The sequence below is a fragment of the Trichosurus vulpecula genome, chromosome 1, assembly GCF_011100635.1.
Source record: "Trichosurus vulpecula isolate mTriVul1 chromosome 1, mTriVul1.pri, whole genome shotgun sequence".
Taxonomy (NCBI): Eukaryota; Metazoa; Chordata; class Mammalia; order Diprotodontia; family Phalangeridae; genus Trichosurus; species Trichosurus vulpecula.
Window position 1 is genome coordinate 169,834,921 of NC_050573.1, and position 26,304 is coordinate 169,861,224.

General features: G+C 38.3%; 1 protein-coding gene across 1 annotated transcript in view; it reads left to right on the plus strand.

Annotated features, from left to right (window-relative positions):
- Positions 1-26,304, plus strand: part of CDYL (chromodomain Y like) — a 198,230-nt gene that overhangs the window by 16,119 nt on the left and 155,807 nt on the right. The window lies entirely within an intron of this gene.

Below are 26,304 nucleotides of genomic sequence, written 5' to 3' on the forward strand. Positions count from 1 at the left end.
CAGGCCCTGTGAATCTGTAGGACTTGAAAGCAGTGGCCTTAAAGCAATATGATATACTTAGGGAGAACACTTAGTTTTAAGTTGAAAGGAAGAGTAGATGTGTTAAAAAATAAAATAAAAGGATTGCAAGGCATTTTGAGAATATGAATTTGGGTACAAAAAGGGGGTGGAGCATAATAGAATGGGCTAGGATGGTTAAACTGGACCTGCGTAATATATGAATAAGGATAAGGAGAAATCATCATATGTATCTAAGGGTAATGGTACAGGGTGGCTGATTTGGGAAGCACTATGTTCAGAGGTGAAATAGAATGGCATGTTGGCAGCAGGAGAGGGATATTATCTAATTGACAAAATGTAGGAAATTGTTGAAAGTCAGAAAATTTTCCTGCTAAAAGTTGTAAATAGAATATGTTGAAATGGGATGTATGTTGTTTGAGCATACCATATTAAAAGTACACACTATTTTGGGGAAAATTTTAGCTAAGCGATTGCAAATCTTTCTGACAATACATTTAGCTCTAATAAATGTCAACAGTTCATTATTCGTCACATGTATAGAGAAATAAGGAAAAATTCCTCATACCTCAATGAAATCAACAAAAAAGGGAGAAAGAGGCAGAAAACAGGCCACCCAACAGAAAACCCTGTTTCCTTCATTTTTCTGAATCTTATTCTTATCACATTCAAGCTTCATTCCTTAGTCACCTTCCAAGTTTAGAGTAATTTTTCCCAGAGCTAGTATTACAACAATTAACATTTATATTATACTTTTACATATATTATCACTTTTGATTCTCATGACCATCATGTGAGGTAGGTAGTAAAGCTTATTATCCTCATTATACAGATGGTCCTGGAGCACAGAGAGGTTAAAAAACTTGTTGAAGGTTATATACCTAATAAAAATGACCAATACTCATTAGTGTTACTTCTGTAGAGATGGGAAAAGAGGATTGTCTTGAATCTCAATTATTTCACCCATATAGGTGGGGGTGGAGATGGTCTCTTCATCATTTTTGGGTTAAGTAAAATGTTAATACATTTCATAGTGACTAATTAATTCTCTCTTTCCTAATTAACTCCTAGAGTGTGTACTTCTATGGTTCTCAACCCTTCCCTGCAGGGGTGAGGCTCAGAGAAGAATAGGACAGGGGAGTTTTGGAGCAGGAATAGATTGCTAAAAACCATTGTGTTCCTGATGACTGTTAGATGGTAGTCTTTTTTCATTTTTTAAAATTTTGTTTGTTTTTTTAATCAGAAAAGTCCACCTTCACCATTCTGTCCCTCCCCCTCAAAGAAAAACAAAACCCTTGTTACAAATACGTAAGTCAGGTAAAAAAATTTTGCATTGGCCGTGACCCTAAAAAGTATTTCTAATTTGTACTTTAGAATCCTTCTCGGCTATAGCACATTTCATCATGAGTCCTCCGGAATTGTGATTGATCGTTATTGGTGATATGCTGCTCAAAGATTTTTTCAGTTTTTTGTCATTGCCATATTGTCATTGTATAAACTGTTCTGGTTCTGCTTGCTCTGTATCACTTCACATTAAGTCTTCCTAGGGGTCTTTTAACATCATCCCCTTCTTCTTATAGCACAAAGTGTATCCTGTCACATTTATGTGCCATAACCTGTTCAGCCATTTTCCAATTTATGGGTACCTGCTCAGATTGCCATTCTTTGCGACATGAAAAAACTAAATATTTTTGTACATCCTTTGTAATCTCTCCCTTAATCTATTGTTAATCTAATTCACCTCCCTTCTTACCTTTCCCTTCTGTTTCTGTTAAGGGAAATGTATTTCTGTATCCAATTCTGTATATGTATGTATGTATTCTTCTCTCCTATGACCAAATCTGATGAGTAACATTCATGTATACGCTGCTTTCCTCTTCCATTCCTCTTTGTTTATATAGATGTCTACTTGTAGTCTCTGATAATAAGATAATTTTCTCTAAGCTTCCTTTTCTTTACACACTAGGTTATTTCTCTTTCCTTCTCTTTCCATTTTTCTCTTAGGATCACCATTATGTGAACTAGACCATCTGTCTAATTCTGCTCACTCTAGTGACCCCTGATAATAATAGGATTCAGAGGTAGACACATGTATCATCTCTCTATGTTTATGTATGTAAGTAGTTTGTTTAGACTGTTAAGAGTGTTCATTTGGATTTACCTTTCTATGTTTTTCTTAAATCCTGTGTTTGAACTGCAAAGTTTCTACACAGTTCTGACCTTTTCATCAGGAATGCTTTGCAGCCCTCTGCTTTATTAAAAGTTTATTTTTTTTCCCTTATGGAATTATGTTTGGTTTTGCTAAGTTATTTTTGGTTGTAAGCCTGTATCTTTTGCCTTCTGGAATGTCAAATTCCAAGCTCTCCGCTCCTTTGTAATGGTGGCTGCTAAATGATGTGTGATTCTGACTGTAGCTCCTTTGCACTTGAATTCTTTCCTTCTGGCTTTTTGTATGTAGTATTTACTCTTTGAACTGGAAGGTCTGGATTTTGATTATCATATTCCTGTTTTCATTTTGGGTTTTCTTTCAAGAGGTGATTGGTGAATTCTTTCACTTTCCCCTTTGCCTTCTGGTTCTAAGAGATTTGGACAATTTCTTTTCTAATATTTCTTGAATTATGATGTCTGGACTCTTCTTTGGTTATGGTGTTGAGGTTGGCCAATAATTCATTCATTCATTCTCTCTCTCCCTCTCCCCCTCCCTCTCCCTCCTTCTCCCTCATTCTCTCCCTCCCCCCCCCCCCCCCATCGGGGCTAAGTGACTTGCCCAGGGTCACAGAGCTAGTAAATGTGGCCAGATGTGAACTCAGGTCTTCCTGACTCCAGGCCCAGTGCTGTATCCACTGTGCCACCTTGCTGCCCCCTTGTCCAAGGATTCTTAAAATTTTTCCACCATCTGTTTCCAGTTTTAAACTGTGAGGTGAAAGACCCTCACCAAATAATGAAAATTATTTTCTCGTAAGGAGACATCTTTGGGTGGGAACAGAAATAAATTTTATTCAGTTCTTGCAAGAAAAGAATGTCCTCTGCCAGGATAGGACTAGCAGAAGGAGGCGGAGTACAGAAGGCAAGCAGGGAATTATATACCCTTGTAGAAACAATTCTAAGAAATCCACGCCCAGAGGCTGGACCCCCATTCCCATAGGCAGGGTCAAGTGGCCTCACAATCTAACCAGGAATAAGACTTTTTACTCAGTACAAGCACAGAAACTACAGAATTACCTTATAGGGGGAAATAGGTGAGGGGAGGGGGGGAGGAGAATACCATCTGATTTCCCCAAAATCATATGATTTACAGGAAAACGAAACTTAGGCTGAGGTGACATCTATAAATCCAAAGGAGAATAGGGAAAAAGGGGAGGGGAAAAACCCTCTTTTTTCCCTCACGGTAAAGAAAAGCAGGTCACAGTGACCCTATTCTTACTTGGTAAATCTTTAAACCAGAACTAGAGAACTAGAAGCAAGAACAAAAACTTCAGGGGAGAAAGACATTCCTAAAGGCTAAATAATCAGATGCCCTCAGACTCACATTAATCTCATTTCCCTTTTCTCTAAATATTGAAAACATTTTAGATATAGATGCATATATTCCCTGTGAAGTCTTCACACTTTATTTTGTCACTACCTCACACAAAACTGTGAGATAACTAATATTTTATTTTTTTCAGTCTTTTTTTTCTTTTTAATATTTCTTGTTGTCTCACAGAGTCATGGGCTTTCAAGTCCATTCCAGTATTCAGGGAGTTTGTTGCTTGGGCAAGGATTTTGAATCTCTTGTGCCAAACTGCTAATATTTGTTCCAGTTTTTTTCTTTCATATCTCATTTCTTTTCTAACTTCTCCCTCTAGTGCTCTCATTTCCTTGATTTAAGAAAAAAACAAAACTTTTGCTTCATATATCCAAGAATTCTAGTTGTATTTGTGCCAAAGATGTGTTTTGCTTTGAGGTTTTGAAGATATTTTGGAGTCATTCTTTTCTTCTGGGTTTATGTCATTAGTGTCCCTTAATTCTTTTTTTTTCTTTTATTTTCTTTTATTTTAATTTATTTAATATATTTAGTTTTCAGCATTGATTATCACAAGAGTTTGAATTACAAATTTTCTCCCCATTTCTACCCTCCTGCCCACTCCAAGATGGCCGTTCCCCAGTCAGTCCTCCCATCTGTCACCCCACTCCCCTCCCATCCCCCTTTCCCTTCTTCTCTTGTAGGGTAAGATAAATTTCTATGCCCCATTGCCTGTGTATCTTATTTCCTAGGTGCATGAAAAAACTTTGTTGTTGTTGTTGTTTTTGAACCTCTGTTTTTAAAACTTTGAGTTCCAGATTCTCTCCCCTCTTCCCTCCCCACCCACACTCCCTAAGAAGGCAAGCAATTCAACATAGGCCACATACTAGGCCACATACGTATCATTATGTAAAACCCTTCCACAATACTCATGTTGTGAAAGATTAACTATGTTTGGCTCCTTCCTAACCTATCCCCCTCCATTGAATTTTCTCTGACCCTGTCCCTTTTCGAAAGTGTTTTTTGGTTACCTCCCCCCCATTTGCCCTCCCTTCTATCATCCCCCCCCTTTTTTATCTTCCTCCTTTCCTGTGGGGCAAGACACCCAATTGAGTGTGCATGGCACTCCCCCCTCAGGTCAGATCCAAGGAGAGCAAGACCCACTCATTCCTCCTCACCTCTTCCCTCTTCCCTTCCCACAGAACTGCCTTTTCTTGCCCCTTTTATTCGAGACAATTTACCCCATTCTCTCTCTCTCCCTTTCTCCCTGTCTCAATATATTCCTCTCTTATCCCTTAATTTTATTTTATTTTTTTAGATATCATCCCTTCATATTCAACTCACCCTGCGCCCTGTGTGTGTGTGTGTGTGTGTATACCTACGTATATACATACACAGACACACACACGTGTGTGTGTATATATATATATATATATATATATACACACATATATACACATACACACATATATGCATATTCCCTTCAGCTGTTATGATACAGAGGTCTCACGAATCACACACATCATCTTTCCGTGTACGAATGTAAACAAAACAGTTCAACTTTAGTAAGTCCCTTATGATTTCTTTCTTGTTTACCTTTTCATGCTTCTCTTGATTCTTGTGTTTGAAAGTCAGATTTTCTATTCAGCTCTGGTCTTTTCACTGAGAAAGCTTGAAAGTCCTATTTTATTGAAAGTCCATATTTTGCCTTGGAGCATGATACTCAGTTTTGCTGGGTAGGTGATTCTTGGTTTTAATCCTAGCTCCATTGACCTCCGGAATATCGTATTCCAGGCCCTTCGATCTCTTAATGTAGAAGCTGCCAGATCTTGGGTTATCCTGATTGTTTTTCCATAATACTCAAATTGTTTCTTTCTGGCTGCTCGCAGTATTTTCTCCTTGAGCTGGGAGCTCTGGAATTTGGCGACAATATTCCTAGGAGTTTTCTTTTTGGGATCTTTTTGAGGAGGCAATATGTGGATTCTTTCAATTTCTATTTTGCCCTGTGGCTCTAGAATATCAGGGCAGTTCTCCTTGATAATTTCTTGAAATCTGATTTTATTTGTGCAAAAGTTTTTAAAAATCATTTTGTTTATAGAGTGCCTGGGTTGGGCAGGTGTACTCCCAGGTATTTTATGCTGTCTATAGTTATGTTAAATAATGTATCTCTTACTATCTCTTCTTGCTGAGTTTTGTTTGCGATTTATAAGAATGCTGATGATTTAATGGCAGAAATTGGGCATAGACCAATATCTCGCACCATTTATCAAGATAAAGTCAAAATGGAGACATGACCTAGATATGAAGAGAGATATTAACAAGAAAATTTGTAGAACATGGAACGTATTACTTATACTTATGGATAAGTGGAAAATTTATGAACAAATGAGAGAGAGCAGAGTGAGGTACAAAATGTGTATTTTTGATTACATTAAATATAAAAGTTTTTGTACAAATAAAACAAATGTAGCCAAGATCAGGAGAGCAGAAAATTGGGGGAAATATTTTATAGATAATTTATCAGATAAAGATTTCATATCAAAAACATGAAGAACTGTCAAATCTATAAGAATGGTGTTTCAAAAATCCGGCTAGCAGCTGCTGTGGGGGTGTAAGATCCACCCACAGCCAGCACCCGGAAAGCTGCCAACAGCACAGGTTCTTTTGATCTGCTTGACTAAGGAAAGCAAGGTGAAGGGGTTGACAAGTTTACTTTAATCCAGCGTACAGACAGCATTCACTTAGTTCAGGGGAAAAAACCAGCACACTGAACTTCAGAACAAAATACACACAAATTACAAACATCAACAGACAGACCCAATACAGTTCATAGTTACCAACATCTAGGTTCAGCCTGGGAGCTCAGAACAAGGGCTGGCCCAGAGTCACGCGCCACCACTGCTGTGCCAAAGAGCTCCAAGGAACAGACAGCCAAGCCCTGGTTTGTATATCTTTTTCAGCGTCAGGGGTGAGTCACATGGGGCTCACCCACGTGACCTAGAATCGTCACAGAGAGGCGGACTTAAACCCATGTGGTCTAAAAGCCTCTGCTCTCCCAGACATGTAAACTAGGCCCTCCCTGGAGTTAGCCCCACCTTGGGCCCCACTTTAGTTGCCAATCCACACCCACTAAGGTTTTATACCTAATAGGGGTTTGGGCCTGGGGCTTAGCACCTAGTAAGGCTAAATGAATTACTCAAAAGGGGACAAAAGCCAAACTATTCAAGGGCACTTGTTGAACTAAGTGCTAAGGAGCTCATTTTGCTTACCAACACGTTCTTACATTCTTTGCTTACAGACAAGTCATTCTCCAGTTGATAAATGGTCAAAGGGTGTGAACAGGCAGTTTTCCAATGAAGAAATCAAAACAGTTGATGGTCATATATAAAAAAAGTTCTAAATGGTTGTTTAGAGAAATGCAAATTAAAACAACCTTGAGATATCATCTTACCATTTTATCAGATTGGATGAAATGATTGAAAAGGAAAGTGAAAAATGTTGCAGGGGGTGTGGAAAAATTGGGATATTAATTCATTGTTGCTGGAATTGTGAAGTGATCCAAGCATTTTGGAGAGCAATCTGGAATTATGCCTCAAGAATTACTAAACTACCTGTACTTTGACTCAGTAATACCACTTCTAGCTTTATTTCCAAAGATGATTAGGGAAAAAGGAAAAGAACCTATATGTTCTAAAATATTTATAGCAGCTCTCTTTGTGGTGGCAAAGAACTAGAAATTGCAAGAATGCCCACCAGTTGGGGAGAGGTTGAACAAAATGTGGTATATGATTGTAATGGAATACTACTGTGCTATAAGAAATGATGAGCTCAGTGATTTTAGAAAAACATGGGAAGACTAGCAGAAAATAATGAAGAAATTGAAAAAATGAAATGAGCAAAATCAAGAGTATGTTATACAGTAATAGCAATATTGTTTCAAGAACAACTTTGAGGGAATAAGTCACTTTGACTATTATAAATACCCAAATTAACTATAACAGACACATGAAGAAGAATGCTGTCTGTATCCAGAGAAAGAAACGGATAAATAGAAGTGTGTCTAGATATACATACACACATTTATGTCTAATGGTAGCCATCTCTGGGGCAGGGGAAAGGAAAGGGAGAAAGGGAAAAGAAAAGAAGTGTATATGATAACATATTTAAAAGGAATAGCAACTTGTACATAGTAGATTTGTAGTTTTATATGCAGTCATCTTTTTTTATTATATTGTATTATGGAAATGTTTGTTTTATTCCATAAATTAAAAATTATTCCTCAAGTCTTGGTTGACTTAGAGGATTGATGGTTCAGATTGTTGCTTGAGTACAGAGGAACTTGAAGGACTGACTCTCAGATGCTTACCTAGATAGAGGATCTTGACAGGAACTTTATTCAGCTGAATCAACTGAAAGGGTTCTCAGTGCTTATTTATGTCAAATATTCTTCTGCTATGGCTAATTAAATCTCCTGTTAACTGTAAATAACCTACGGATATATTTTTCCCCACACTTAGGTATACTCCACTGAAGACCTACTACACTGACAAGGAGCCATTAACAATTACTTTTTGAGTGAGACCTTTTAACCAGTTTTGAATCCACTCGTTTATGTTATTGTATAGTCTCCACCTTTCCATCTTCATAAGAGTAGGATGAGATGTTTTTTCTAATGCTCTTCAAAACCATAGATAGATACAGGTAAATTTTAATTTCAGTTTTCTTTCACTTAAAAGTTTAGTAGTTTTGTCAAAAAAAAAATAAGTCAGGTAAGTCTGGCATGACCCCTTGATGAAGTTCCCTTGGCTCTTTGTAATTTGCTTTCTTTTCTAAGTGTTCATCAACTATCTATTTAGTACGTATTATTTTAGAATTTCCTCAAGAATCAAAGTCCACATCGCTGACCTTACAGTTTTCTCTCTTGAAAATCAGGACATTTGCCTTTCTCCAGCCTTGGTGGACCTCCATTTTCCCTGATCTTTCACAGATCTCTCGCAGCAGCTCAGCAATCAAGTCCCACTTGAGAATATAGTTTACCTGAGCCAGGTGACTTAAATTCATTATGCACAGCTATGAGTATTTTAAAATATCTTCCCCCTTAATTAATTTTTGTTTCATTATTTCTAGTACAAAAGTCTGCCTTTCTTGTTAAAGAAAATTAAAAGAAAAGAAAACGAGTAGCTGGGCCTTCTCTCCATCAGTTAATATCATCTTGTCCACTCCCTTAAAAGATTCTATCCTTTTATTGATCTTCCTTTTGTTCTTAGTATAAGTACCTCCATTGGCTTCCCTCAGCCCCCTCATTTTCCTTAGCTACCCTCACAAGTCTCAGTTCATTTTCAGATTTATTGTTTTTGACACTGTTTTTATGGGATCATGCCATGCTTGTGTATTCTTCAGTTTTTATAAAGAAAATCATCTTTTTGGATTGTTTCCTTGTGTATCCATGTTCTATTCAGAAAAATCACATTTTTGCTTCTTATTGAAATTGATTCCCTTTATGTCTTCTGAATTTTCTTGAACATCTTCTGTTGCTCCTATGCTGCCTTTCCCTTATTGAACTGTAGTCCATGGGACCCTAGCTGTCCTTCTGATCCTTTGGAAATCTGCCTTTCCAAAATCTAAGGTGCTTGTTATGTCTAGACTGTGCCTACCCGCAGGAACTATTTCCTCCCTGTTAGGAAAAATCAAATCAGGAATAGAATTTCTCTTCCTTGATTCCTTTTTTTTTCCAGGATGGTATTATTATAAACACAAGAAGTTATTAGCTAATCAGCCTTTGGAAGAGAAAGCCACAGTCTCAGCAATTGAGTACCCTCATCACTTCTATATGACGTTTTTGCACCAGGCTTTGTGGCATGCTTTCCAAAGTCATCTTCTCTTTCTTCTTTCTGTCAAAGTGATTTGAAGTATACTCCTACAGGTGTTTCTCACTTCCTTGACCTTTACCTCACTTCCATGTTTCTCTCCTACCTCCACCTTGCTGTTATTTTCCCTGGATTTCCTCCTATGAATACCTCTTTTTTATGTACTGTGCTAACCATGAACTTCCCACCCACCACCTTTTACCTATATTGTTTCTCTTGACTGTGATATGAACATCCATATATGTATGTCAGCACTGAGTTTAATCCTGCCAGGTCTAAGTGAGGACTATGATTTGCTTCCCTTATCAGACCTACTTCCTCTTGTTTGTTCCCTAAACTTCAGGTTTTTGTGAGGCTGACGCTTCCTGACATCTCCTTTCTTGGGATTTTTATCTCCTGTGAATATGTGAATGTCTCAATTGTTATTTTTCATCATACCTCCTGCTGATAACTGTTTTATCTGGCTTGAGGGATATGCATTAACAGTCTTGTTTCATTTCCCCCCCCCCACCCTTTTTAAAAAAAAATTAGAGATCTTTCGATTTGTATTTTCTTACCAATCTTATATTGTACTTAAGGGGTATTTCTTGTCTAGACTTACTAGGTTCTAACACCAGGAGCAGATAGGAATAGTTCAGTAAATTTTCTTATATCTTTTCCTGAAGTTCACAGTTATATAAGTAATGAATTAATGTGGCTGTCACCCCAAAAGTTTCCCCTTATTCTATAATCTTTACTAATTTGGTAAGTGTAAGGTGACATATCAGGGATGTTATAATTTGCATTTCTGTGGTTATTAGTGATTTTGAATAATTTTTAAGTCTGTGTTCATGGTACATATTTTCTTTTAAAAACTTTTCATATCCTTTCAACCATGTCTCTTAGGGAATAGCTTATAATCTTAAACCTTTCTGTTTCCTATTAATTTGTAGGTCTGGCTTATATGGAGATTTGCTCATATTCTGAATCTTCCTGATTCTAAATATACCTGACTTTGTTAGACCAAAGAACTTTTACATTTTTATGTGAGAAAGCTCTTAGAATTTTTTTATTTTGTATGTGGTTATGATTTTCCTTCTGTTCATAGTTATAAAAATTTCCATTCACCTAATTTTTTATAGTGACTTCTTCTATTTACCTAGTCTATTCATTAGGAATTTATTATCTGTTGTATATAGTGAGAAATTAAGCCAAACTTTTTCTTTTGATCTTAGTAGTTCATGCCCAGGAATTTGTGTTCTTGGGTTTATCAAACATGAGATTATGGTATCTAGGTTGTATTTATCTGTGCTATTTTACTGAACAAGTTTTTCTTATTTGTTATCCAGTATGAGATTTTTTTTTTGGATAATTACCCATTTACAATATAATTTGGGATCTGAGAATTTTGGCTCTCCCTTTTTGAAAGTCTTTATCTTACTCCCCCAAATTAATTTTTTTGTTATTCTCTTTTTTCCATAAAGTATCCATTTGGTAGTTTTATTGGTATAGCATTAAATCTTAAAACAAATTGGGCAGTATGGTCAATACACTTGTTGGGGGTGGAGGACCGTTTAGCAATAAGATGGGAACCAGTTTGAGATCTACTTCTCCTACCGTAAAGATACCAGAGGTACCCATCTAGAAGATGGATTTAAAGCTTACATTAAAAAAATTAGAAGAAGGTTTCAGGCAATGTGCTAGAGGTATAGTGGATAGAGTGGTTGGGCCTGGAGTCAGAAAGACTCATCTTCCTGAGTTCAGATCTGGCCCCAGACACTTATTAGCTATGTGACCTCAGGCAGGTCACTTAACCTTGTCTGCCTCAGTTCCTCATCTGTAAAATGAGCTAGAGAACTATGGCAAACCATTCCAGGATCTCTGCCAAGAAAAGTCCAAATGGGGTAGTTGGACATGACCAAAACGACTCAAGAACAATAATACAATGGAAAACTTGATAGATTTGAGGCAGAGAAACTGGAGTCAAACGTTGGTTCAATCATTTAACTACATGTGTGACCTTGGATACGTCACATATATTCTCTTTGTTCTCTCTGTAAATTGAATGGATTGTATACTGCATCATCTCCAAGGTCTCTTCCTACTCTCAATCTATGATACCTCAGTTTTGGCAGGGAATTTTTTTTTCCTTTAAAAAGTTCACCAGGAAAAAGGTGCATTTGTTTACATTAAAAATGAAAGTTACCATGTGATGGTAACAGATCTAAAGGAAAAATAATAGATTAGGAAAAATTTTATGGTCAGTGGGATGTGCTAAAAATTTGGCATAAAGTATATATAACCAATAAAAAGGCATTGATGAATGCTTGTGCATGAATCAATGAACTCCTAGCTCCAAATTGTTAGCTGAGGAAACAAATTTTCAGTTGAAGAAAGACATTCAAGTCTCTAATAGTAAAAAATATGAAACTTAAAACAACTGTGAGGTATTAATTGCCTCATCCACTATATTGATAAAAATAAAGAGGAAGAAAAGTAAGTTGGGTGCCTTGTGTACTATAATTTATAGAATTGCAGACTTGTAGAACCTTTTTGGAAAGTAATTTTGACAATACACAGTAAAAGTTAAGAACATTGTATATTTTTATCCATTAATTCCATCATCTTACCAAAAGAAAAGAGAGATGTTCAGTTATTTTTAGAGATACTTTTTGGTTCAAGAAAAGTGGAATCAAGTTACAGGCCAAGGCGGGGGGAATACTCAAATTGTGGTACGTTAATCTAATGGAATACTACAATTTAAGATCAGATATGAGAAATAAAGAAATATTATAGGAATTTAATGAAAAAAATGCAAAACACTATAACCGTACATCAGGTCAGACCTGTGATTTCATTGGTGTTGGGGAATTCATGGTGAGTGAGGAAATATATGATAAGACAGTTCTGCAACTGCTCAATGATTTGTAATCTTAGAGCTGGCCAGGTGACACTGAGGAGTTAAGTGACTTGCCCAGGTTTACAAAATCAGTAATGTGCCAGAGACTAAACTTGGTGTCAGGGCTTCAACTCCTTGTCTGACTCTTTACTGTGGTATTTCTCATCTATAGTTAAATGAAAAGAAAAGTGAATAGGAACCAATTCATAAAAAAGAAAGTGGGGTAGTCATAGACATCTTTTTCGTAAATGAAAAATTGACACTTTTTGCTTTAAATTCATTTATTAAAATCTAAATGGTTGCAAAAACATGTTTATATCTATTGATGATTAATATTAAATCTGTAATCAGGTATTTTAAAAAAACTATTGACCTTGTGCCATCCAGATAGTGGGTCAAGAGAATTTGTACTTCCTCTTGTATTCTGTGTTCAGCTACTCTTCCAGTGTAGCATAGTCTGTTTCCTACAGGAAATTATTGTTATAACCTTAAGATCATAGGATCATAGATTTAGACTTAGAGGGAACCTTTGAAGCAGGTGATTCCAACCCTCAATCATTTCACCCATGAGGAGCGCCTTCTTTCCCCCAGGGTCACAAAGCTAATAAGTGTCTGAGGTGGGATTTATACTTAGGTCTTCCTGACTTTATATGCTAATACTACACAGATGTCTCACAACTATGTTTTGTGAATTCATTCTTCAATGTGATACTAGAAAAGTATCAGATATAGTTAGCACTAAGTAATATTGCATCTTTCTACTTCTTCCCCCCAATAAAATAAAAAGGAAAGAAAAATTTTTTTGAAAGAAATTGACTATATTCTAACAAACATGCAGTGAATCAGAATCAACTGCTGTCAAAATCAACAGCCTCCCTACCAGAGAACACTTGATCTGTTAGCCATGTATAATTAGTTATTAGTGAAAACACCAAGTTAAAATATAAGCATTTATCAAAATGTTACAGGAGAGGATTCTGAAAAATTATAAGGAGGGTTTTAAAAACGTCAAAAAGCTAAGAGGAAAAAAACAATTCTGAAAGCTTTAGATGAGACTGAAGTCAAATCTTGGCAAGAGCATATGATAATAAAATCAGGAAAAGATAATGAAAACAGTATTTCTTTTACAAATTATTTTCATTATTAATAGCCTTGAAACTGTCGTCTTTTCATCCCTAACATCATTGTCTTTTATATGGTACATAAGACAATAGAAATCATGGCAAGAGCCACTGGATGTAATGTATACAAAAGAAATCCGTGCTGTAGGTCACAACATTTTAAGGACGTTTAGAGGTCCAGAACTATTAAAATATTTGAGTGGGAGGAAAACAATGATTTTAAAAATGTTTTTTATGATGCCTTTTGCTTTTCACATCATCATAATTTTTTCCTGCATCCCTTGCCTGCCCCCTCCCAGAAGGACATCACATTAACCAGTAGATTTTTTTCTAAAGACAAAAAGAAATAGGAAAACATCAGCACAACTGACCAATACATTGAAAAACACTGAAAACATGTGAATGTGCTACATCTGTAGGATATCCCACCTTCACAAAAATATCTACAGATAGAACACATTGCACGTGTTTTCAGCTTCCTTTTGTGTATTGTCTTCTGTTATTAGATTATAAACTTATTGAGGGCAAAGATTGCCCTTCTATTTATATTGGTATTATTTAACAAGATTTCCATTTGGTCTTATTATAGTTTGAGTATTGTATATTTTTGTAGGGTTTTTTGTTGTTAATGTATAATTATGCATAACATTCTGATTATACTTTTTATTCTGCTTTTGGTATGACTTTGTGTGTTGCTCATTTGCTTTCGTTGACTTATCTATTAGTCTTCTCAAAGAGCCAGCTTTTAATTTATCATTTGTGTAGTGTTTTTTTTTTCCCCACTTCCATTTATTTTTCCTCAATTTCTTGCACACAACGGACTGTTGTGACATCTTTTTATTTTCTAGTCTGCCACTTCATTATTTTATGATTGTTTAATCCATTCACATTTAAAGTTGTGAGAGTTAGGCATTTGTTTTCCTCCATTTATTTCTAATACTGCTTTTCTTGTTGCCACTTTTTTCTTCCCTCTTCTGCCATAAACACAGTACTAATTTACTCCACATAATATAGCTTATTCTTTCTTAAGATAGTGCTCTTCTCATTGACTCTCTTCTCCTCACACTTGTAATGGAAAATGGTTCACAAACTTTCTCTTTTTTTTTTTTTTTTGAGGGGGAAGGCAGGGCAATTGGGGTTAAGTGATTTGCCCAAGGTCACACAGCTAGTAAGTGTGTCAAGCGTCTGAGGGTCACATTTGAACTCAGGTCTTCCTGACTCCAGGGCTGGTGCTCTACTCACTGCACACTACTCCTTCCCCTCACCCTTAATCTAATCTTCTCCCACTTATTAGTTTAAATTATTAATTCCTTTTTATTTCTTTGATCCAATTATTTAATTCTTCCTTTTTATTTTTCTCTGTCAAGTAGATTATTCCTTGCTGTTCTTTCCTTTGCTCCACTATCCAGTCTCCCCTTCTATCTTCTCTGGTCCTTCATTCTCTAGTTCATAACTCCTATATTCATTTTGAACCTCTCTATTCTCTTGTCTACCTGATGGAATCAAGACTTCACAGGTATTCATTCCAGCCTCTTCCCTCTGAGCAGTTTCTGTTACTGTTTCCAATCTCTCCCTTTTTCATTTTGCCCCACTTTCAGAAAAATGCCAATTTTTGCTGATAGAGGACATGGCAGGGCTTCTCCCTCCCCTCCATATTCCCCATTTTGTAGCCCACCACTAATTTAGACTATCCCTTTGATCACTTTCCTTTTTCCTTTGCCTTAAAATCACTGGGTTGATGCCTTCCCACTTCCTCATGTGTCACTTGCCCCACCCCCCCCAAGCTCCAAATTGCACCCTTCCTAGGTAGGATGAGTGGTTTCTTCTAGTACCAAATTCCCACAGACCACACTCAGTACAAGGGTCCCCATCTCTTCACCCATAGGAGTGTTCATCAGTGGCACTCCCTTCCTCCTCTTCCCTCTCCTTTTTTTATTCTCCCCTCCCCCACTCGGCTATAGTTTCTTTTCCTGAAAGACCACAGGAGTCATCTTGTACCCTTACATTTTGTTACACATTCTCACAAAAAGCATTGGGGTATTGTGAGGTTCTCTTTGTAATGTTCCAGGCACATTTCTCCACTGTTACCTCTACCTGACTTATATATACCTTTACCCCTCTTATTGTGTACATTTAAAAAGGAGGCTCTTATTGATCTCTTTACTGTCACTGTTGCTGTTTCTGTCCTTGGCTATTGCCATGGTTTACCTGTCCTGTGTTACTGTTGTCTCAGGGTGTCTCTTCAGGTCCAATTTTGTGTCTGATAATGTTTCATAAGCCCCCTTTTTATTGAATGCCTACCTTTTTTTATAGTTGTGCTTACATTTGTAGGGTAAGTCACCCCGACTGCATCCTGAACTCTGTTGCTCTTCTCAACACTTTTCCTTCCGTCCTGTGATTTATGGTGGTTGTAGAGTAGTCTTGTATTATCTTAATTAACTTTCCTTTATATTTGAGGGTCTTTCTCTTAGTCATTTGCAGAAGTTTTTGTTTCTCAATGAAATTGTTATAATGATCCACTGTGTATCCTAGTTTGCAGTCTAGGGTTTTTTTTCCCCCAGGAATGTGTTGATTCTTCTAATTGACATTTTTGTGTTAAAATATGCTGGGGAGTTTGGGGGGTATTTTTGTATAATGATGCAGGATTTTTTACTTAAAATATTTTTCTGGAAGATCTGTAATCTTGAGGTTGTCTCTAAGGTTATTCTTCTCTTTGAGGTTAATGTTTTTTGCTTAATAGAGACCATGTTTTTTTTTTTTAATATATTATGTTTTTGCACTCTTTTTCCAGATGGTCCTTCACTTTATATTTGCATTCCCAAATCAGTTGTCCTTTTGTGTATGTGGGAGGTGGAGCCCAACTTTCCACCCCAGATTTACATTTTTCTATTCTACTAATATTTCAGCTATACAGACCATAAATTCTTCTGTCAAAATTATCATTTTTTTTAAAGCCCTCAGGAACAGAGTGTTGTGGTTGCATACTCCTTAAAAATCCTCCTTTGCTTCATCAGATGTTGAATAAATTTCCTTCGTTTTATGGCTTTTTAAAAAATAGATGCCTGTAGTTATTTAATTGATCTAGAGGCCATTATTTCCTTCTGCTCTTGATGTTTTCCCCTTTGGTTTATATGCTTATGTCAGTTTTCTTCCTAGGTTCTTTTGTAATTTCAGTATTTGTTTTCCCTTCTGCTCACTTTCTGACTTCCTCCCTTCTGATAGTATTTTTCCAGTGTTGCCTCTTAAAGCATCTCAGCCTCTTTTCATGTTGGGCAGTTCATTTTACTAGCCTAGATCTTTAGCCCAAGTGACTTTTGGGGTAACAAAACTTCCCCTATAGGATGCGGGGCTGTTAGTATTCCCCACACAATGGTGTCCTGTCCCATTGCCTCTGTTTCTCAGTTTTCTGCCCTGTCAACACAGAGTTCTGCTATGCTGGTGCTGTTGTAGGCTGCACAGGTCTCTGTCATTTAGAGTTTGCATCTTAGAGGTTCTGGGAGACAGGGTGGTGGTTTGTGGGAGTTTGGGCTTGAGCTCTGTTTCAAGCCCAGACATGTGTCTTAGCCTATTTCCTGTCTTCTAATCTGCTGAAATCTTTTGCATCATAGAAGGCTCCTGTGGTGCTGGCTATTGAGACCTCAGCAAATTGGAGTTGGATCTCCTTGGCACTGGAAACAGTGTGGGGAGGGAAATATCAAGGTGTGGATTTGCATTTTGTTGCAGATCTGTGGGTGGGGGAGGGATGGGTGAGGTTGGCTGATGGAGCCTTGGGCAGTTAGTTTGCTTGGTAGTGAGTGCTGATTATGGTTAGTCCATTGAGTTCTTTTGTGTTCCTGGTGTGCATGGTGAGCATGGAAGCACTTAAAAGGTGCTTTGTATTTGGCACATAGCTTCTGTTTTGGAAAGGTTTGAGTCTTGGTAAGGATCAGAGAAAGGGTCTAGTCCGCCATCTTTCTGGTCACATGATTTGGAACCAACTCAGCAATTTAAAAACCCGGATTGCATTACTACTGCAAATACTGTGTGTTGTATCCCAGAAACAATTGAGAGTCACTGGATTTGGAGTAGGAGAATTACATGGGATCAAATATTGATGTTTCTTATTAAAATTAAATATAACCATTATCTGGTTACATTTTGCTCTACTTGATTTGTGGATTGTATGATAGCTACCACTTGGAGCCTTCCATCTCCTGCTAGGCACAGTATGTCCCTTGAGGAAAGGCTTCCAGAAGGCCACCACTTGCCTCTGCACCAGCACAAAGCAATTTTCACCTTCTGCTGCCAACTCAGTCTCCCAAATGGGATGTGGAGAACCTCGCGTGCAATGAAGAGCATCCTTCCCTTTGACTTCAGGCCTCCTACTGCACCTGTCCTCCAACAGTCTAGGAATGTAGTGCCCTCTACTTGTTGATGCACATTCTCCCCCCGGTCATAGATACCCTTCACATCCCAATGACTTTGAACTCCTGTAGATCATCATCCCAACCCCATTCCACACCCCTTAGCACCACTGATGCCTCATTTTCATCTCTCTTCCCCTCCTACCCCAAAGTTTTAATCTCACTCCACCCAGCCCTTCCACTGTACTCTCTGGAATGCTTGTTCCATTGCAACAAACTTACCTTCATCTTAAATCTTTTAATTTCCCACTTCTTCCATCCACTAGCTCTTGAATAAACCTGGCTCCCCACTGATGACACAGCCTCCTTGGCTACCTTTTCCAGTAATGGCTACACCTTCTCCTTCAGTTCACTGGTTGAGGCAGGGGAGTTGGCATAATCCTTGCTCCCCATAGCTACTTTCAGGTTCTACCCTTCCTCCATCATTCAGTAATCTCTCTTCTTTGAGGTTCGTTCTGTTCAAATCTACCATCTGGTAAAATCTGGATAACTGTTGTCTGTGGACCCCAAGGTCTTTCCCATTCCTTCCTCAATGAGTTTGATACCTGGCTCACAATTTTTCTATCCTCTCCAACTCCTGCCCTCATACTAGGGGACTTCAAACACTCTAATTTCACATCCTACTCACTTCCCATGAGCTAAGGTACTCCTGTCCACCCCCCGCCATACACAAATGCAGTCACACCCTTGATCTTGCCATTACCCATAAATGTACCACCTCTGTGTTCAAGAATCCTTAAATGACCTTATCCAAGTATAACCTGTTCGTGACCTCCAATCCCTTGACCCTTGAGTTTTCTCCCAGCCCGTGCCACTTGTCCTAGCCACTTTTTCATCTTCATTCCTTGGTGAACCAAATTCAAGTCTACATTGTTCTGTCTTGAATCTCTAGCCCCCTTATCATGTCACCAGTTATACTTAACCAACTCTAATTAGCCTTTGATAACTCTCCATTTGTTGCCTTCATTTCTGCACATAATGCTCCTGAATAAAGGTGGAGAAAATCACACAACCATTCTGACTGGGTCCACTAAAAATTTATGTCACACAACCTCAACTAGGCCCTCACTGCCACTTGACAATCCCACTATACTTGCCTTATTAATTCATTATCTGACTGTCCAGAGCAGCTCTTCCAGACCATTTCATCCCTCCTCAAACTTCCCAAGGCTTCTCTTCCCACCACTATCAGCTGAGAACCTTGCTTCATATTTTACAGAAAAAAATCAGGCCATTCACTGTGAGTTGCCTCTTCTTCTCCTCTTCCTCATCTCATATCTGTCACTCATGCTTTCTGCCATTCTTTCCTGTTTTACCTCTGCTTCACACAGAGATGACTTTATTTACTCTTTATCAAGACCAACTCCTGCTTGTCCTGGTTATCTCCTTCCATCCTTTTTCCTCCAGCAGATTGCTTCTTCTGTCTGTCATCCCCAGTCTTAAACTTATTTTCAGTCTTTCCTTGTGTCCACAAACATGTCCATATTTCTTCCAAAGTGAAAAAATTCTTACTTGATCCTACTATCCCCTCTGAATATTGTTCTCCCTCTTTTGCCCTTTTTAGCGAAGTTCCTTCAAAAGGTTATCTCAGTAGGTGCCTCCACTTTCCCTCCTATCACTCTCTTTGTAACCCCTTACAACCTGGCTTCTGACCTTATCATTCCACTAAAACTGCTCTAATTATTTCTTATTTGCCAAATCCAGTGGCCTTTTCTCAATCCTAATTCTGCTTGACCTCTCTTCAGCCTTTGACTCTTGATCATTCTCTCTTCCTTGATATTCTCTTTAGGTTTCTGGGACACCATCCTCTTCTGGTTCTTCTATCTATCTGACTGCTCGTTTTTTGTCTCCTTTGCTGGGTCCTCTTCTAGATGGCTCTTCTCCATCTATACTACTTCGTTTGGTGATCTCATTAGTTTCCATGGTTTCAGTGGCTATCTTAATGCTTTTGTATTCCTAGTCTTTAGATCATCAAACAAGATTTTATTGCATATACAATAATTTTGACAAGACTTCCAGAATAAAAGGTCTAGTGAAGGTGGAAGAAGTTGGCTGAGGTGGTCATGCTAAACTGATCCACCAATGTAAGATGATGTCACATCTAGAAACTGTTGTAAATGCAATGGATAATGACAGTGTGCCCTGTTTTGTCAGAATTAAATTTCATTACTCCTAACTCAAAAAACTAAATAAATAGAAAAGAAATTTAATTAAATTATTAAATGATTTCTATAGATTTATAGTTTTTATACTTTGGATGCTATTAAAGATTGAAACTGCACTAAAACTTTTGTGACACCCTGTATATACTGATTTTCTTCCCTCATGGGATTTAGTTAATGGATAACCTTATATAAAGCAATTTTAGTAGAGCAGAGGGTTTGGGATGCTTTGTTGAAAGGGGGCAGAGAAGAAGTGAATGGGTGACTAGATTGAGAAATGAGTCAGAGTCAAGGATATTTGGTAAGAAACTGGATGTCATTGGTATCTTGAGAAGAGAGGGTTTAGAACCCAATCTGAATGAGTGGGTTAGTTAACCAAACAAGAATAAACAAATTGCTGTGTATGATATTTGGTGCCCAGTCAGGACTAGATGACATGAATGTGTGAAGGATTGAATTATCATAGTATTTTTTTCTAGTGGTGTCACTGCAGTGACTGGGCAATAAATAATCTGCACATGAGAATTTAGTCTTTGTATAAAGATTGCTAAACTCATTGATTGTAGCTCTACATTTCCTGTACTTATGGATACCTTGTGATTCTAAGTAATTGCTTTGGTGTTCTGTTCTGTGTATTAGCAAGGCAATAATCACAATATAGGTGATAATTGTCAACATGCCTATGTAGTTCTGTATCACAAAATGTAAGAGACTCTCCATGTAGAAGGTAGAAGTAAACCATATATTCAGACACCAGAGAACCAGATCCCAAAACCAATAAGCCCAGTACATCATAGCAGCAAAGAATTCAATGCATAACATCACAGCCATTTACCCCACTCCTGGGACCTTCCCACAAGCACACTCACAGCACAGGTAGCACACCTAAATCTGCTCTCTACCTCGGGTCTAATTTGCTCTCTCTGAGCATTTTCTGTGACACTTTCCTTTTCCTCTCAGCAAGCTCCTCCCACTACACGTGACTTAGGCTTCCTGTGACATAAGCTGATCACATGGACCTATTAATGGGTGGGAAAGATCTTCAAATCTAAATTATCATTACATTCTGTCAAGCCATTGATTTCATAGGTGTGATTTCACCCAGTCCATGCATCTTCAGTCAGTGGGATTCTTGTCTATATCCTACCACAAATTTTCCACTGCTATCCAATACAATCAATGGTGCTTTTATAGGTCCTTTAACGTATTATGGATGCTTGTTCAGCATTTGAGAGCTAGCCATTTGTTATTTTACATACTTGTTATATGGCCATCCCACCTATTCTTAATTTTTATACATACATTGCATCTTTTCATATTTCCTTGATTCTGCCTTTTATACCATTTATTGCATGTAATAATTGATGGTATGGTATAGCCTATTTTCACCCACCATTCTTTACTTTTCCCTTTTGGGTCACTGTAATTTTGCTTTTTCAGAGGCTGTGAGTTTGTCAAGGCCTTAGCACATATAAGATGATACAAGGCTTAGCACATACAAGACAATGTGTTAGCACAGCATATTCCTTTAGAATTTTCTATCTGGAATTGACCAGAGAGATCATCTAACTGCCTCACTTTTTAGAGATTAAGAAACTGAGGGCCAGAGAGATCTCACCATGGCAATAGAGAAACTACATAAGAAAGATGGATTGTAAGTGGGTGGAAGTAAAGGAGATGTGAGAAGACCTTTGCTTCAATTGTTCAGGTGTTTGATGATAATGATGAAACTAAAATTATTGGTAGAATAAAAAGAGAGAAGGAGATAGGACTTGCTAATTTGCTGCATTTGGTAACTATTCACGTAATTCCAAGATTTCAAAAATTGAAAAAGAGGTAATGGTAATGGTGTGCTGATTGAAGGCCATATTTCAAGGAGAAATGCTGGCAAGCTTGATTTTTGGCATGTTGAATTTGAGGTTTGGGTGAGAAATTCAGGTGGAAATGTTCATTTGTCAGATTGAGATAATAGGCTTAAAGTCAGAAGGTCTGGAGATGGAAAATTAAGAGATGATAGCTGTCAGGATAAACATCTTGTTTATTAATGACAGATCCTCTCTTAAACCATTATTTATTATCTAAATGGTCTTATGCTTAGACTCCTTCCAGTTATATCATGAAGCAAAAGGAGGAAGATTTGTTGGGTTATCCTCACTCATCAGGTACCTGTGAGGAGAAATGATAAATTGGAAGTGGGGAGGCTAGAGGTTGGGAAATGATATAGAGAAATGCATATTGGTGGAGAATTGGTTATTGGTTTGATCATCATTTGACATTTATTATGTGTATTGCTAAGAGCACACCTCACTTTCCTGCCTTCCTTTCCTCTAAAGACTTTCTTAGTGTACTGTGGAGTGAGCTTCCTTTTCCCGCATTCTTACAAAGAGAGGCGCGTCCCATCCCCCCCCCCCCCACCCCCCCCACGCACACACTCTTTCCTCCAAGGCATATCCCTTTACATATGCACTAGATTTTAGATCCTGTCTCTTTGGTTGTGTTCTCCAGGATATTACATTCTTAATCATTCTTCAATGTCCTCTCTGTGGTCCTCCCTCAGCCATCTTCACCTTCACCCTATCACCTGATTACACCTTCCCTTCTTATCCTAGATGCATTAATTTTCTTTCTGTAAAAGATTTTTAATACTAAATAAGCCATTTTTATATTTAATTCTATCCCTTGCTTTCTTAAGAATACATCTTTTACTTAGAGCTGTGAAAGGTATATGATCTGCTTCTTTTCTGCTTGTTTTTTGGAGTATCCTCAAATATTTAGGTTACATGTTTCTGAATTTATTGTGGAATATTATATAATTGGTCCAGTGGGTTCCACCAGGGGTTCGTGGACCCCAAGAAGTCTGGGTAGATTTCAGAAGGTTTGTGCAGTTTACTTGTAAATTTCGCTTTTTTATAGAGACTTATGTTTATGAATAATATAGAGAAGTTTTTTAGGAGCTTTTCAACAAGGTCATATTAGACAATGGACAAATTTCCAATATGATTGAGAAGGCGTAACTAAAATAGTTTGGACTCCTGAAATGGACAGTTGAAAATGACATATGGGTTATCTTTTAAAATAAAATTAAGAAAGAAAAATATAGGCTTATCCATAATTATCTCCTTTGCCAAATTGCCAACTTCTGTAGTTTGGAGCTTGTTTCATTCTTTAGTGTCTAGCATTATGCCTAGTTTATGACCAGTATTTTTGCCTTTTCTTCTCTTTTCCTGAGGTTCCCATGAATTGAGTTCCGTTTTCACCTTTTTCTCTTAACACTGTGACTGGTTTCCCTGTCCTACTTGTGAAGTGTACATCTTCTCTCTCCTCTGTCTCCCTATCACATGTTGTCTGTCATTGTTCAGTTTTCTGTATAACATCAGATGGGGTATTATTGGTATTTGATGATCTTATTTTGTTTTTACTCACTTTAATCTCACTTTTCAGCTTTTTATCTTTCCACTTGCTGCATCTGCAAATCCCGTACTTTAGCAGATAACATTGCCTTCCACTGTTTCATGAGAACGTGGACCTTTTCCAACATGAACTTCCTCAGGTTCACTTAGATGTCCTTATGGGAAGGGATTGTTTACTTTATTTCATTGCATCCCCAGTAGGTCTTAGTAAGCTCTTAATCAGTTTTTCAAAGGTTAGTTAGCAGAAGATAGCGGCTGGAAAGCAGGGACTAGCTTGAGCTCCCCGCCAAGTTCCTCCAAAAACCTATAAAAAATGGCTCTGAACCAGTTCTAGAACTGCAGAACCCACAAAATAGCAGAGGGAAGCAGGGCTCCAGCCCAGGACAGCCTGGATGGTTGCTGGGTGAGGTCTACCGCGCACGGAGCTGGGAGCAGAGCAGAGCCCAGCGTGGGCTGTGCGGACCAACCAGACCAGGGGCCAGACGGAGCGGGCCCTAGTGCCCTGAATCAGTGAGCTGTGGCAGTTGCCAGACTTCTCAACCCACAAACACCAGACAACAGAGAAGAACTGTAGAACCCAGGGAATAGCAGAGGGAAGCAGTGCTCCAGCCCAGGACAGCCTGGATCGTCTCTGGGTGAGGTCTGTCGTGCACGGAGCTGGGAGTGTAGCGGAGCAGAACCCAGCCTGGGTGGCGCCAGGACCAACCAGACCAGGAGCCGGGCAGAGAGGGCCCTAGGGCCCTGAATCAGTGAGCTGCAGCAGTTACCAGACTTCTTAACCCACAAACACCAAAGACAACAGAGAAGGTTAGTGGGAAAAGCTTCAGGGGACAGGGGGATAGAGTTGGTGGTTCAGCCATGGCCCTAGGCTCGGCGGAGGTCGGGCAGCTACAGAACTATAGCTGCAGTTGCTTCTGGCCCCAGGCTCACCTGGTGGGCCAGGTGAGTTCTTGGGGAAGGAGGAGTGCTGGTGTAGCAGAGCTGGCTGTATAGAAATAGCTCTGAAAACAATGGCGCATCTCCTCAAGCTTGGAACAAAGTACTCTTTACTCTACAAGCAGTCATACCCTGATGAGAAACTCAAGGGTCAAGTAAGTTGGCTGGAAACATGGCCAGGCAGCGAAAATGGACTCAGATTCAGTCTCAGACTTTGGAATCTTTCTTTGGTGACAAAGAAGACCAAAACATAAAGCCAGAAGAAGTCAACATAGTCAAAGAGCCTACATCAAAAGCCTCCAAGAAAAACATGAACTGGTCTCAGGCCATGGAAGAGCTCAGAAAGGATTTGGAAAAGCAAGTTAGAGAAGTAGAGGAAAAATTGGGAAGAGAAATGAGAGTGATGTGAGAAAACCATGAAAAAGAAGTGAATGACTTGCTAAAGGAGACCCAAAAAATACTGAAGAAAACAACGCGTAGAAATTTATCTTGCCCTACAAGAAAGGAAGGGAGAAGGGGATGGGAGGGGAGTGGGGTGACAGAAGGGAGGGCTGACTGGGGAACAGGGCAACCAGAATACATGCCATCTTGGAGTGGGGGGGAGGGTAGAAAGGGGGAGAAAATTTGTAATTCAAACTCCTGTGAAAATCAATGCTGAAAACTAAATATAATAAATAAATTTTTAAAAAAAAGGTTAGTTAGCAGCATCAGCCTTGTTCTCTTCTTTTTAGCCACAGAATAAAATATCCCTCCTTATTAAAGCTGATCCCTTTGCCTACACCTTAGATCCTATACTATCTGTTTCCTTCAGGCTCTTGCCTATTCATTTTCTCCCTGTGTTTTGGAGTGGCAAGAGTCTGTGTTTACACCAGAGTGAGCCATGCTGTCTGTCCTCTTCTGCCAAGGTGAGTAGAGCATTCATTTCTCTCTGACCCTGTAACCTGAATATGACATGCACACACTTGTGTCTATGCTGTCACTTTTGTACTGCCTTGCTCAAAAGAATATATGTTCCATAGCTTGCTGGTATTGTCACGAGTGAAATGAGGCTGTTTGGCCCCTTTAATGCCTGTTTAGTGTTTAATGCCTTTTTGAATTCTTCAAGGAGCTACATGCTTTTGCTCTTCCTCTTTTATTCTCCTCTTTGGGTTCTTCATCAGTTTTTTGTTTTTTACTTTGAGATTTTTTGGTTTTTTAATTTCATTTTAGACATGGTGTGCTAGATGTATTGGCCCGTGGTGTGTAGCCTAGTCTTAAATGACCTTTGCAAAGTTCCTTATCTTATTCAGAATGAGACCCATTTGGGATTATTGGTGAGGAGGAACAGTTTTTAGAGTTGTATTTCACCTATATTTTTTGAAGGAAGAGGGAAACATCACAAATGGAGATTTTTGCCTTTGTAGTTATATCAGATAATGAAAAGCTTTCTAAAATTGCAGGGTAGAGTGCAATGTCCATATAAAGTGCTTATGCAAATCCTAAAGAGAATTTCTTGAGAAGTTTGCCGACCTTTCCCAGGGATTTTAGGTTTATCACCCATCCCCAAACACCCTTCTGCTGGCTCTTTTTCTATCTGAAACATGTTCAAATGTCCCCAGTCTTTTCTTCTTTCTTTCTCTCTTTTTCCCTCCCCTTCCCTCTCCTCCCCTCTTTCCTTCTTTCCTTTATTGCAAAGAGGCTACATAGTTGAAAGACCACTGAACTTGAAGTCAGAATGATTTGAATTTGAATCCCACCCTGATAGCTTTTAGCTGTATGATCATAGGAGAAGTCATGTAAGTAGCTTTCTCCACTTAAAAAATGGCAATCTTAAAATACCTAAAGTATATTCCCCAGGGTAATGAGATAAGGAATATAAGGCACTTTGAAAATATTAAAATCCTATTAAAATTAGATAATAGTAATGGTAAATTTATTGGAAAAAGTTATCTGGCTAGTCCTACCTCTTTAGTTTCTTGTAGCTTCTGACACTAGTGACTATTTGCTAGTTTAGAATCCTCCATT